This window comes from Xiphophorus maculatus, chromosome 12 (assembly GCF_002775205.1).
Source record: "Xiphophorus maculatus strain JP 163 A chromosome 12, X_maculatus-5.0-male, whole genome shotgun sequence".
NCBI classification, from domain to species: Eukaryota; Metazoa; Chordata; class Actinopteri; order Cyprinodontiformes; family Poeciliidae; genus Xiphophorus; species Xiphophorus maculatus.
In genome coordinates, this window is record NC_036454.1 from 28,408,510 (window position 1) to 28,423,036 (window position 14,527).

General features: G+C 39.9%; 1 protein-coding gene across 7 annotated transcripts in view; it reads left to right on the forward strand.

The window, feature by feature from the left end:
- The first annotated feature begins 545 nt into the window (after positions 1 to 545).
- arvcf (ARVCF, delta catenin family member) overlaps positions 546 to 14,527 on the forward strand; it is a 261,138-nt gene continuing 247,156 nt past the window's right edge. For 4 of the 7 annotated variants that reach the window (XM_023343118.1, XM_023343123.1, XM_023343119.1 and 1 more), the window contains exon 1: positions 546 to 937. The gene's annotated coding sequence lies outside the window, so the exon portion shown is untranslated. The remainder of the gene's footprint in view (positions 938 to 14,527) is intronic. The other 3 variants (XM_023343120.1, XM_023343121.1, XM_023343125.1) reach the window with 1 other exon arrangement.

Here is a 14,527-nt window from a genome sequence, read left to right on the forward strand (position 1 = left end):
AACTTAGAATAAGTGTTTCAACAAGACATTGTCAAATTAAAAGTACATTTTGAAAATAACCTTTAAGCAGGTATTAAATATACTTTTCATTCAACTCACTTAAAACATTTTTTTGTCTTTTATTGGTCTGATGTAATATTCTAAGCTTATGTCGTGTTTTCATTAACTACAAGCGGACAATCACCGTAATTAGTGGAAATAAAAGCTTGCAAACATCAGTCCGTGTGTAAGGAACCTGTACATCGCGTTTCACTCGTGAATTTACTACTGAAATAAATAAACTTTTCAGTGTTGCAGCTTATTCAGTGGGACTATAGGTAAATAAGCTAAAAACAAACACGGGGTAATGATACTCATTAACAATTGTTTGTGGAATTTAGAATAGTCGTTTAAAACTATATATTTTTGATACAGTTTTCGTACATGAAGTATTTACATCGGCGCGATAGATTTACTGAAGTCATTAGAGTAAATAGCAGATTTCCACTGCTGCACAAGTGGCGGCGGGGCGGAGACAAGACTCGCCGTGACCGGCAGCATCCAGCACTTTTTGTTGATGACAGGGATAAAGCCTGCGCTCCTGCTTTTCACTCAACTCAACGTCGCAGTAGCTAATTCGCTATTAATAATGACCGCTTTGAATGCAACTTTGCAAGCAGTTGGATTACTTTAGTTTTTGTTTTTTTTCTCTCCCTATGTGCCACTCGACCGAAGAGACACACAAAGCTGGCAGGTCCGACCGGAGATTCTGGAGCTTGTAAAAAAACCAAAAAAAAAAAAAAACCAAAAAAAAAAAGAGAGAGTAGTCTCTGCAGCAGCTAAGTTGCATGCAAAAATAACGGCGTTCATCTGAGGCTCCGGTTCTGATCCGCTCCCTCACAGGGGGGCAGAGTCGCTTCGGCTTCGAGGACAACGATGACCAGGAGAAGAAACTGAGGTACAGTTGCAATACCGCCGCCCCCCTTTTTCTGTGCTGTGGCTGTAATGCCAAGTTTTGTTTTTTTTTTTTTTGACTCGTGCCGTTGCTGCTCAGTAGGAGGTGGGTGTGACAAAAAAAAAAAAAAAAATTTAAATAAAATTTAATACCAGCCGTGTAGTAACGCAGTCAAATAGCACTGAGAAAGATGCACGCTTCCTTACGGAGGAATTAGTTCGTGGAGCGTAACGACGGCAAGGATCTGCTTTGTTTACAGTTCAAATGAGACTTGAGGGGAATATTACTGTTAATGAGGGGTTAGCTGCGCAAAATAGGCTGACGGATATATCTATTTATTATTATTACTATCACTGTTATTATTATTGTCGTGCTATGGTCCTGAACGCGTCTTGCTCATGGATGCAGTGAATTGGACCGAGCGCCAGCCGCAACGAGCTGTCAATCATCTTTCTAGTAGTCCATTGTTTTGCTCCTCCTGTTAGTGACGGAGTTACCATGGAGAGTCTTCCGGTCCCCCCCTCCTGTAATCACCTTATTTGGAGAAGGGGCGGCCATAAAGCAGTTTGACGGATGGGTTTCTTGTTTTAGTGCGTAGTAAAACGCTGGATTGGGGGGGAACGTTTCAGAACAACCATCAGCAAAGACCTCAGACAAAGTTCTCATTAAAGTTTAATTGGCGCTGGTCAGCTTTTTCACACCCGATAGCCTCTAATAGCCTCAGGAGGCTGGAGGAGGCACTTACTGCTAGCGTGGACATCCACTTTGAAACTCGAGATTTGAGATATGTACGTTTGTGTTGTTGATATTAGTTTCTTTTACGCCTCTTATATATTGGCTACTCAGTAAATTAAAAGACACATTTGCCTGCAGTCATTTTCAATATTCCTGAAATAATACATCCTGATAAAAAATATTAGAAAATTATCAATTGACAGTTTTATTATTATTATTATTTTTATTACAAAGCCCACATCTGTTGTATTCATTCATAATTTCCCACTTTTCGTCATCTTTCATTATGCTTTCACCACTCGGGGATCTTGCGCATCATTATCTGTGTCAGATGTGGATACACACAGCAGCAAGATTAAATAGGTTCGTTATATTGTTGGCATGTAAAACATAAATTTCTGATGCCTGGGTCATTGTTGTCTGCATTACATTGCGAGCAGTGCTTTGGGATATTAATATTGTGTTATGTTAACTGATATCACAATATTATGTGATACATTGTGAAGCTCTGAGTGCACAATTCAAGGCAGCTTGTGACGCTTGTCTACTGGCTGTACAGTGTCAGCAATCTGTGTGTTTTTTTTAGCTACTTCTGAAGATTTGTTTCATCGTACTTAAATATTATTAAAATAATGCATTCGAAATATTTGCAATTTGCAAACAAGTTTTTTTTATAGTTTTAAATCAATGGTCTGCATTGAAGGTAAATACATTTAATTTTGTGCTTTTTGCATGTTAGCGTGGACTTTAACTGTAAAGTTTTGTGGAGATAGCTAAGGAACACCAATAACAGGTTGCGAAAGCAGTACGAAAATGAGAAATTACAGGAAAATAGAACAGAGGCAACCCAAGATTTGTTTTCATTTATTCATTTCAATCCCTCTAGTTGTTGTTATAGTCCAGAGGTTATTACCCAGCATCTATAGGCTCATGCCTTAGAAAGCATTGATCTCTTATTTGTCAGTCTGCCTCTTGAAATTAAATTACATGTTGGCAACATTGAAATTTTAACAGGATGCATTTTGTGCTCATTTGCAGTCAGAGAGCAAATTGTTCTCAGCATAAAATATTTTCAGATCACTTTCTGAACATGACCAGAATCGATAACTGACGAAAAGTGAGCAAAGCTCTGCTAAAGCGGAGGACTAGACATGAATACTAACGTTAAAATATATACATAATACTCGCTGGCTCTTTCACAAATGCACAATGTGATGAATATCTTCCTTTTTCCAGTCAGTGTTCAGTGCAGGTTAGCTAGCTGGGATGAGGACCTATTCATTTTGTTTATTACATCCAACTTCTCTTTCCTTCCTTTTTTCCTTTTCTATTATGAAATGCTAAATGTGGATGCGCCGCAAGTTCTTTGATAGAAGTAGTAGGTTTTAATCCAACAGAAAAATAAGGAATCGCATCATCCCTAGGTATGCATCAGAGCAACAACACATAATATTTATCTCATTTTGTATTAAACTCAAAACAATTACACTAACCTACATGGTGTTAGTTGTTTAAAAAAACCAAAAGAGAAAATAAGAAAATCCAGAATTTTCAAAATTTGATTTACCAATAAAAGGGAGAACTAGTTCGAACTCGGACTAAGCTAACTGAGAGACTTGTATTGTAAATGTCACCAAAACATTGGGGTATTTCTACTGTACACACATGGAGTCCTCAGGAGAAATGCTGAGGACTCCAGCAACACACCAAAACTTTGGTGTGTGCGTTAGAGCGGTGGAAGACCTACAGTGTATCTCATAAATATAATCAATAGAAAAGAAATTACCTAATGCCACCATGTGTATCTCAATGTTAATATGTTTCAGACAGTATGCCACGCACACTGTCTACAGAGACAGTATGCGCTGCAGACAGAAAATTTTTCTCTTAATTGTATTAGCCCTGCACCCGTCTCAGTGTAGTTGCATGGTTAGTGTAGCATTTCATATCCAAATGTGAATCATATTTTAGGAGCAACTGCAGGGCGATGTATTTATTCTGTTGTCTTTATGCTTCTTAATGACTGCAGCATTTATGAGTGGAGCATGTGTGTGTTGAGACTGAAGCAAGGTACTTTTAAATTTGTCCTCTGATTCACACAGACCATTTATTAAAGGGACAGTATTATGTATTTATAGTGCACTTTCGAGTAACTATGCTAACTTCAGTTGTTATAAAAAATTATGTATATATCAAGCATGACTGTAAAAAAATGTGACGTTGCAATCTAAAGCCTTGAAACTGGGCCTCTGTCTCTTTAAGAAACTTCAGCTCTTTCTGAAACTCCGCCTTCAGGAGGTCACCAAAACATGGCTCCTCTATTAACCATTTAACAATGTTTATATCGGCTTTTCACTCTGAAGTAGTGAAAAGCTCCTATAATGAGCTCAGCTGATGTGCAGTTCCACCAGGTGTTTGCTAATTGGTCCTGGCTAGTCTGAAGGAGCTGAGTGGGGGAGAGCTGCTCTGCAAGGTGGACGCTTGGAAACTACAGTTCAGAGGTGGAGCTTTGTCCTCGAAGGCGGAGCTAGGCTCACCCAGCTGAATGGGAAAGGGAGATTAAAGGATTTCTCAAACATCCCTGGACTGCAGCCATGAAACAATCAAGGCAACAGTCCATGGATGGTTTTATTGAAAGAATAACGTTATAACATGAAATATAATATGATATAAAGGTTAAAAAAGGTCAAATTTACATAATACTGGCCCTTTAAACAAACAAACAAAAAAAATAACAGTACAAAATGCAAATATATTGTCTGACAGGTTACGTTTATGGCCGATATGCACGTGTGAAAGCTGAAGTGGCTGTGATTCAGAGGTTCCTTGGCTGTGATGGATTGTGCATGAGAAGTGCGTTCCGGTGGCTGGGAGCTGACAGAAGCGGCTTGCAATAGCAAGCGGTTTGGGGTAAAGCCAGTCCAGTCAATGGTTCTTTGTAGAGGAAGCACCTGCAGCGCTCTGCCTTCTGCTCCTGAAGTGATTAACATTCACCTCCAAACTCCACGCTCTCCCCTCTCTCCAGCCCCTAAGCCCTCCCATCCTGACTCTGCTCTGTTGACTTGGCACCTGCACGGCATCACCGGTTCTGGAAAGCCCATAACTCACGTCTTTGTCTAGATAGTCAAGGCAATGTGACAGAAAAACTGTGTTCAGGTGTCCATTAAATTCTTTTCCCCCTCTTCTGTTTTTGTTCAAGTTAAGTTTTTATACCTGTTCATTTACACAACTAATTGTTTTATTGGTTTAATTAGGAACTGGATCGGATTGGTGTGCTTTCGTTTTAACGGTGTCTCCACAAAAAGGCGCCTGCTGGGTTAAAATGCACTTGTAAGACCTAAGGAATGGATTTCCTGTTGTTCTCTGTGAATAAGCAAAAAATAATTAGCGAAAATCCAACAATTGTGGAGATTTAGAGAACCTTGGTTTTTTTTTGAAAGTTTATTTGAACCAGTAAACAAAGTGTGAACTAAAACGCGTAACCTTTATTTGGGTGAATATTTTTCTGCGTGTTTTGGTTCAGAATTATGACTTTAGTCACAAGAACAGGAAGTAAAGTAAGTTTGGTGCTGATTCCAGTTGTAGGAATCTTTGGCAGGAGCAATGATTTAAGGAAAAAGTTAAATATTTTAACTATTATAGTATGTTCCAGTTAGCCCGCTCATGATAAGAAATTTGGGCGGATTATAAATTGTCCCAGAAATTACTCTGATGAACAATAATATTGTTATTTTGAGAGCATTTTCGGGTGACATAACGCTAATGGCATAATAGTTCAAGAACACATTCTCGAAGATCAATAATTTTTCAATTGAAATTTGACAAAGGAACTGGAAGACATTTTTAATTTCCAAATAAATAAACAAAACGACAGAAACACCAAATAAAGCAAATTATGAAGTCTCAGTAAACAAAACTGACCAAAGAGCGTGTGAGTTAGCTGTTGCCACCCACCTTGCTTAGCTAGCTGTGAGAGGTTGAGCAGCTAAAGGCCGCGCAGCATTCTAGATCTCCCAGAATGCTGTGCGGTTCTGATTTGGAGTTCAGTGATTGTTCTGTATGTTGAATATTGAATATTCTATGAGATTGAAAGTGAAATTAAACCGATGTTAACCTCAGAACTGCATGAGAATTCCTCCTTAATTCCAACATGGACCAGTTGCATTACTGTTAGGCTTTGCTCAGATGCTGCTATTGTGAGTCATATTCTCAGCGGGATTAATTCTTTCTATTTATTTATTTGTTTTTGGCTCAGTGAGTGGTTGTGTCCTTAAATTGCAGGGTCAGAGCGGACAGCCCCCTTTCTGCCACACACACGTACGCGCACCTCCACACACGCACACACACACACACACACACACACGCACACACACACACACACACACACACACACGCACACACACACGCAGTGACGTTTGTTTCAAAATTGGTTTTAAATCAGATTTTCTCAGCATCATTCCCCCTGCCCAGTTGTTGGGACCTCCGCCTGCGTTGTTATTAGAGCATCAAGCGGCCCGAGCTTTGTAACATGCTGACTCGCTGATAATCCACTCCCCTTTTCTTACGCCGTCCCCCGTGTCAGGGCTCTGCATTAACAGATAGCGCTGATTGAATTCCTCTCCTGACTATTCCCAAACCTCGCCTGCCTCCTCTCCCCCTTCCTTGGTGGATTGAAAAAAGCTTTAAATCTCCATTAAATCTTAAAAAAACAAACAAAAACAAAAACACCCCAGTAAGATTCGCAAACACATGCTGACTCTGAATATTCTCTTTGAGTGAGTCATAATTGGATTTTTTTTTTTCTTCAGTTCGCTTCCAAATGAGATTTTGTTAAACAGAAAATAGTTGTCTGTCTACTGTTAGCTCTCCATAGATGCTGTAGTTTACCTCCCTGCTCCACTCCCCAGCTTTGGGTCTCTGTGTCACTGACGGATTAGCCCCACCCGCTACGTTCTGGTGTGCCTTGATTATGTCCAGGGATAAGAGCCGCTTAATTGTAATCGCTGGAGCTGCCCAGAGCACTGTAAACAGTGGAGCACAGATCAGCTCAGGGTGCACACTGAAGCACCACATGAAGGGAAGAAAGACATAAAAAAAAAAGAAAAAAGAAAAGCAACACTCCTGCTCACATAGCCAAATATTTTGAAGAAGATGATTGAATTACATCCCACGTCCAGTGGGATGTAATTCTTGCATGCAATTTTCAGTTGCTGACAAAATTACATAATGCAGTTTGATTTCTTGAATTACCCGATTCGCTGACTATGCGGTCTCAGCACTGAGTCTGCATTTGCATTGCAGGTACCCAAGCTGCAATTTCATTTGAATATCTTAGATAGTATATGCTATTTATTGATTGATTGTGGAACTGTGACCCAATTTCATTGTGCTTGTGTACACTGTACGAAAATGTACAACGACAATAGAAACTTTACATTACTAATCAATGGATAGTCAGATTCTTCATTTTTCTACAGAAAACTTTGCATTTAGGTGAATCTGCAAATGGGCTAGGGTCCATTGTAAATTGATTGATTGACTGACTGATTAATTGATTGATCCTCCTCTTTGCAAGTCATCAAATGTCAGGCAATTGCCATTTATCATCATGTGCCATAAAATATCTATTTATCATCACTTCATAGCCTTCTGAGTGGCCATCAGGTTAAATTGTGAAGTACCTAAAGATTCCCTACAGAAACAATGTTAGTCATCGTGATCCAGCCTTTTACTCTGAGGTATTTTGCCTCAAAAGGTCAAACGAAAGGCTCATTAATTTTTGTGCTACTTGTGCAGATTGTGTAATTTCATGAGTAGATGACCTATTGTGCCTGAAAAAAACAAACAGAAAAAAACATGGATTGTAGAGAAAAAGTAATGGTGTTGTCTTGTGCTGGTTATCTTTAATCAGAGCCTAAGACATGCTCCTTTCCATCACTGCTCTTCTTTACCGTTATTCTGTGACCTCCTCTGGTTAGCCACGTAACTGATGCAACAATCCTAGAGCAAGTCTTTAATAGACACTGCACCAAGCCTCTCATCTTCCACAAACCGTTTCTTCTGATCCCCAGCAACAACTCCCTTTTGTATCTTTCGGTTTCCTAATTTTTGGATTCCTTTTAATTCAAAAGTTGAAGAAGTCCTCGGATCCTTGAAGTGGCTGCTACCTTTCTTGCTGATAATTTGTGGCTTTGTTTCTATTGGATTTCTGAAGCTTCAAAGTGTGAAATGAAGTTGGCACATCATCAAATGGTTTTCCGCTGTCAGGGAGAGAGAGGGGGGGGGGGGTGCGGGGGGGTAGGCATAAAGCATCTGGCTGGTACGTACAATTTGTCTGGTGTAATCGGTAATTGTTTGGAAGAGAAAAACGGAGAAAATTCACTGGGAGGGAAGAGTATTTTTATATTTCTCTGTGGCAGTGAGATTCCCTAGTCAGTCTCCAGAGGTCCATGACTTCTAACCCCATCAAGAAGAAGTGTAATATGATGTCTTTGCTGTTTGTGTTTCTCTCATTTCCAAAGGAATCCGCATTTGTTTTTCCTCTTGACTTATTCAACTCGATTTTAAAGACCTCCTTCGTTCTCTAGGTTTTGATATTAAGTCTGCCTTTCGTTTCGAAATCTCTTCTATCATCTGTGGCACAGGCAGCTTCTGTTTAGAGATACTAAGATCTCTGCTTCTGAGTGGTTATCAGAAGGCAACCACAGCTGCCGGTGTTTTACCGTAAATTAGAGGTGTTGTTGTTGTTTTTTTACAGTGTACAGTACATGTTAATAGCAGCGTAATAAAACTAGAAAATGAACTGAACTTACATGATAGTGGCTCAAGCTTCAGACTCAGGTTCGAGTCTGATTTAAGTCAGAAAACCAAGACTTTAGACATCATGCCTGACCTGTAAAGTTTGGACTTAGACTTGTTATGTGAGACTTGAATTGTATTTAAACAACATCATTATTTACTTGTTGTATCAATCAATCCATCAATTAATCAATCAATCAATCAATCAGTCAGTCAGGTTTAGCACATTTCAGCAACAAAGAAGCTCAAATTGCACAAACCAGGGAGGGAAAAAAAGTCATACAAACATTATACAGTCATCAGTTTGTGAAACCAGTAACAAACATTACACTTTGTCGACTGCCACCATTAAAATCATCCTTTCAGGTCAAATATAATGGCCAATGTTCCATTAATTATGGTTCAAAGGCGACTCTAAACAGGTGGGGTTTTGTTCTTGATTTGAAAGAACTCAGTGTTTCGGCTGTTTTGCTGATTTCTGGAGGTTTGTTCCAGATTTGTGGCACATAGAAGCTGAATGCTACTTCTCCGCGTTTGGTTCCGGTTCTGGGGATTCAGAACCATACCAGACAACCTATAATCAGTTTGCAATTGCCTTATGTAGCTCGCTCACCGAGCACAACAATCAGAAAATTCAATGTGTTTTCGGACTTACAACCGGAACGCTGTTACGTTAAAGTTGTCCCAAGATTCCAACAAAAGTAAAACAATGGCAAAGCTTTAGAATGGACAAACTGTTGCTTTCAACAAGCAGAAATGTATAGTTGATTGTGTTTCCGTTTGTAGAAGTTTAAAATAATGTCACAATTATTGGATGTCACCGTCTTGGGTTGACTTCCCTGATGCTCGACGAAACAGTTAAGGAGACTGAAGTGCTCCCAAAATAGACCTCGTCGCATCAGGAAACAATAAGGTCTCCTGCTGAATTAAATAAAAATGCAAAACAAAAATGGCATCATTAGTGAAACCATTCATCTGCATTGGCGCTTTTCAAGATAATGAAATCGCGCGGATGATATGTGATGCTGACAGGGATGACTCATCTGAAGCCACAGGTAGGGCAAAAATGGAAATCTCAGCAGCCTGTTTATTTCAGCTTTCTAAATGAGCAAAGATGAAAAGAAGACACAAAATCTGTTAACGGGATAAAAATACTGTGTTGTGTCTCGAAGAGCAGGAAATATTTACAATTAAATCACGTATTCTATAATGACGCCGAGACGCAGGCCGGCCAAACATTTAGTGACTGGAATGAAATGTAAAAAGTAAAAAAAATAAAAACAAAAATTCCCTCTAGGTATGAATGTGTTCGGATTCAGGATGTCGAACCTAATTAGAGAAACTGAAGGTCTTTCTCTTCGCTTCGTTGATGTTTGCTCTCCTGCTGCGCCGTTCATCTTTCCCGGACGTTCATAGGAGGCGCAATTTGGCGAGAAAGGTGGCAGAGTGCATCAGTCATTTCAGAGGCTTTAGGTGAGAAAATAAATAAATAGTAATAATAAATTAGACTTTAAGGGATTAATGAGATCAGTCTTTCTCAATGTTTTGACTTTTTTCTTAGTTTAATGACCTATGAGGATAGCATTCAAAGAAATACTTGTTTTAATTTGAATTTGGTTACGACAGGCATACAGCCGTTAGTTTAACTTTGCATAAAGTGTTTCATATGAACCAAAACCTGTCAGTTTGAGAGACTTAGTTTATGCCTGATTTTACTCATTATTTTTGGATGATGTTGATGCAAATGGACAGCTCCGTTCTCACCAAGGCCAATGTGTCTCCTCAAGATTCCAATCATAATCCACTCCTTTATTTGGTGTCAGACCTTTTTGATCTTTTTGCAAACAAACCTGGTCAACATATGAAACTGCCGCATACGATTGCAGCCGGTGTGCAGAGCTGTGGTCGTCAACCATTTTTGGGCCAGCGCTCCCCCTATGTATCCACTATTCAGGTCCCATATCTCCCTGCCACATCAAATAAGATATAGGCTGCATTCATCGAAAATTATTTTATCAAAATCTTTGCACATCTCTGAATTGTTAGTTTCCCAGGGGACAGAAAGAGCCGCGTGAACAGAAAGTTTTACAAGCGTAAGAAAAATACGAGCATCATTCAACTTAAATTTGGGCGGCCAAACAGCAGCAAATCAGAACGGCTAAAAATTTCTACTCAAATTTTGATTGTAACAGCAGCCATTTTGTTCATGTTCTGATCCATTTTCTTATACCATAATTGCTAAGTCTTGCAAAAATAAAACAAACACAAAAACATCCAAACAAAAGGAAAAAACAGTGATTTGCATAACAACACCAATTCGAACTACTTGTCAAAACCTGTGCTCCGCAACATTAAACATGGATACAAGCGCAGCTGTATCGGTCAGCTTCTTGTGATGCAGCTTCGTGCTGCATTCAGGAGATCAAGATGTCAAGAGTATCATCTGCTAAATTTCACCCACATGGCATTAACTGCGTAAACCAGCGCTCTAAATGGAAAAACACAAGTACTGGTCCTCCTCTAAATGTCACACAAATATGGGACAGAAACATGGGTAATATTTTTATGTACACTTGTTTATTTATTTATAGGTCAGTAGTTTTACTGCACAGAAATGACAAAAGTTCTTAATCAAATCCACACGAGCCAAACTGAAGGTGTCATGGAGTCACACCAGGGGAACTACAGTGAAATGAATCTAACATTAAGGAATAACTAGACTTTCGAAGCATAATTAAACTAGAGTAAGAAAGAATAAACTAGAACCACTGAGCTGAACTAAAGTAAAAAAAGAAGAAAAAACCCACTGATCTAATAAAAATAAGAAAGTAAGTAACACAGAAAAAAACAAACCCCAAAACAACTCAAACAGACCAAGATCCTGGCAAAAAATAATGAAAAACCCCCCACATCAAATATGATCATATATCAAGTCTAACGCGCGTGATTAACGCTTCCTTCCGCATTGTGGTCAAGCAGCGTCGCGACACCTAATTTATGCAGGGGGTCATGTGAGACGGCCTCATGAAGAGGCCTGTCAAATGAAGACAGGAAGATGTTTTTCTCCCGTACTTAAGAGCTGGCAGTGGGAATAAAGGGACACTGTCGCGACATGAATGTGCTGAAGGAGGTGCCAGCTCATTCATCAATGCCAGGCTTTATGCGTGGGACGGTTTTTGATGTGCAGGGCTTGCGCTGCAGAGGTCCTCTGTGGACTCTGAAAGCCAGGAGCTCTGCCCAGCTGGGACAGGGCGACGGTGGACGCCGCTTGCTTTTCCTGCCTCCTACTGCAAAATGTTCTTGGCAAGAAGTTCCCAGACCACGATAATGAAGCGTAACCCATCTCACTCCGAGAGATTCTGGTGACTGGAACTCAGCCGGTTTGAGTCTTTGAGAGAGTAATATAGAATCGGAGCCCATCTCCAGTCCTTGAGCGACCTCTGTTTTTTTGCATCGACGTCTCGTATACTGAGCTCTGTGCTTCATGTGCTGTCCAGTTTTTTGTGATTGTGATTAAATCAATTCCTGCTGCTGCACAGCTTTGCGGCATAGAGGGCAGCGCTGCAGTGGTTATGAAGAGTTTTTTTGTTTTGTTATTTTGTTTGGGTTTTTTTAGCCACTGACTGACACCTACTGCAGTAGATTTTTGCAAACACGGATGTAGGTAATTACTCCAAGGACTCCCGGCGCCTCGTTTGTAGAATAATTGAAGCTCAGTCGGCATTAGAATCCACATAATCCTGTTAAACTTGACTGCTGATGAACAAAAAAACAAAGACAACCTTAGCCTTCTTTTTCTCCATCCCTTCTTTGACAAGTGTGTTGCTGAGTAAATTCAAATGCATGTCCTTGGTTGTTGCTATGGTATCTGTGCAAACTCCCCTTCATTTTATGTGCCTTAAACACTGTAATCCTCTTATTCTGGTAGTTGCCCCACTTCAAAACCTCACTTCCAGCAGGCCCCGTCTGAGCTGCTGCAAGTTGACGCTCCGTTTGTACCAAGGTGCTGCCTGAGTTACTTGTGCTCGGGACTTCACTGCATTCCCAACCAGAGGTCACCATGGAAACCTGCAAGCGCCTTAACAGGACGAAGTGGTGCGAATTGATACATGTAATGCAGGTGTCCGGGTCCGTGCATGTGTAAAATTGCAAGCCCGATATTAGTGCTAGTCCTGTGCATGTGGTTCCCGCTGGGTAAATGATGAGTGATTTCACAGCTTCAGTTCTACACAAGGAAGTAAAGAGAGAGAGATGAACAGATAGGGAAAAGGCTTAGCAATACTGGAGCGAGGATTGATTTCATCTTTCACCTGTTTCTTGTGTATAAGTCTGAAAACTTTTTCACTGGGAGAAAAGTGTTTCAACTTGTGTGGAAATCATAATAACATATGTCTGTGACATTTATTTATTGTTATTTTGATAAAGAATGGACACAGGGCAACGTTGTGCAGTGCAGTTTGCTAATTGTGGGTGAGCTAACCGTTATTAGCAGTACAAGTCAGTGAAAAAAAATTTTTTTGTCACGCTTCTAAAAATTACTTATGGCACTACGATAACTGTCTGTTGTGCCAATAAATAGTTTAAATTTGCAACTTTTACTATGTTTTATTTTTTTACTACAGGCACAAAAACTCAGGCCTGCTCTGTGATCGCTAACTTTTCCAACTGGGATTCTGACTTCAGGAAACATTCTTGTTAAGAACTCAAAAGAGACCCTTTTTTTAATATAAATACCATGCATCAAAAGACAAAAACATGAGGTGTGTTCATTGTAGCACAGTTCAAAATCACATCCAGCTATTACATGAAATCAGGTCAGTGGATTAATGCAGTGGTCCCCAACCACCGGGCCAATTGGTACCGGGCCGCGCAAGAAATAATGAACTACTTCCGGATCTTTTATTTTGAAAATCCTAAACCGGATTTTACCGGTTACGTCTTGCGCGTCAAAATTCAGCCAACTTGCAGCAGAATGAGTAACAAAACAACATCGGAGTACTGCGCGCGCATCCCAGCCCCCCACCGGACAACTGCATCAGACTCCACACTTACTTTTTTAAAGTAAATATAAATGTTGCTGAAACTATTAGACATTTTTGTCACAATGTACTTAAGTAGTATGCCATTGGAAACTGAAATAAGTTAGCCAGCCTATCTGAGTTGCCAACCTACAGTCTGTTGTTTTACAAGCATTGTGCTGATAAAAGCAGCTTTGGTAAGAGGATTGGGTGGCACATCTTTACCTCCCATTACCAGGACATTCTTAAATAGTTGCATTCAAAACCCAGCGATTTGCATAACAACAACAAAAAATGTTGCAAAAAATAAAAAAATCATCCACCAATCAAACCCCGCCTTCTCAATTTAAATTGGCCAATCACCTTCCAGCCTTCCAGAGTAGGGGAAAAAGAGGGAACCAAGTTAGTTTTTTCACATACAGAATGTAAGCTCTAAGAATTATTGATCAAAAATAAAATATCAGGCCAACATCTCACGTGCGCAAATAAACAATTTTCAAGTCGTTTTATTCTCTTAATTACGATTTGTTTCAACCAACCAAACTCCAGCTTTTACCACCGTACTTTCTATAAAACAACTGGGTTGGAGGCGGGCATCCTCTTTAGAAGGGACTCAAGATGGCTGCCACAAAAGGGCACACCCACAAGGTAACAAACATTTCATCAGGATGTCGACACAGAATGTTCATTTACACCAGGGGTGCCCAAAGTCGGTCCTCGAGGGCCGGCATCCTGCATGTTTTAGTCCTCTCCCTGGTTTAACACACCTGGATCAAATGATGGCTCGTTAGAAGGCCTGAGAAGAAAATTGACACGTTGAAAAGGTTGTTGGTACTACCAGGGAAAGAACTAAAACGTGAAGGATGCCGGCCCTTGAGGACCGACTTTGGGCACCCCTGATTTACACACTAGAAGTAAAAAAAAAAGAAGAAGGAAGAAAGATTAGAGAAAAACATAGTGCTTCCTGACAGCATGTTTGTATTTTGATCATTTATCAGTTTAGGATAAATAAGCAAGCAAAAACACATTATTTATTTTGTTT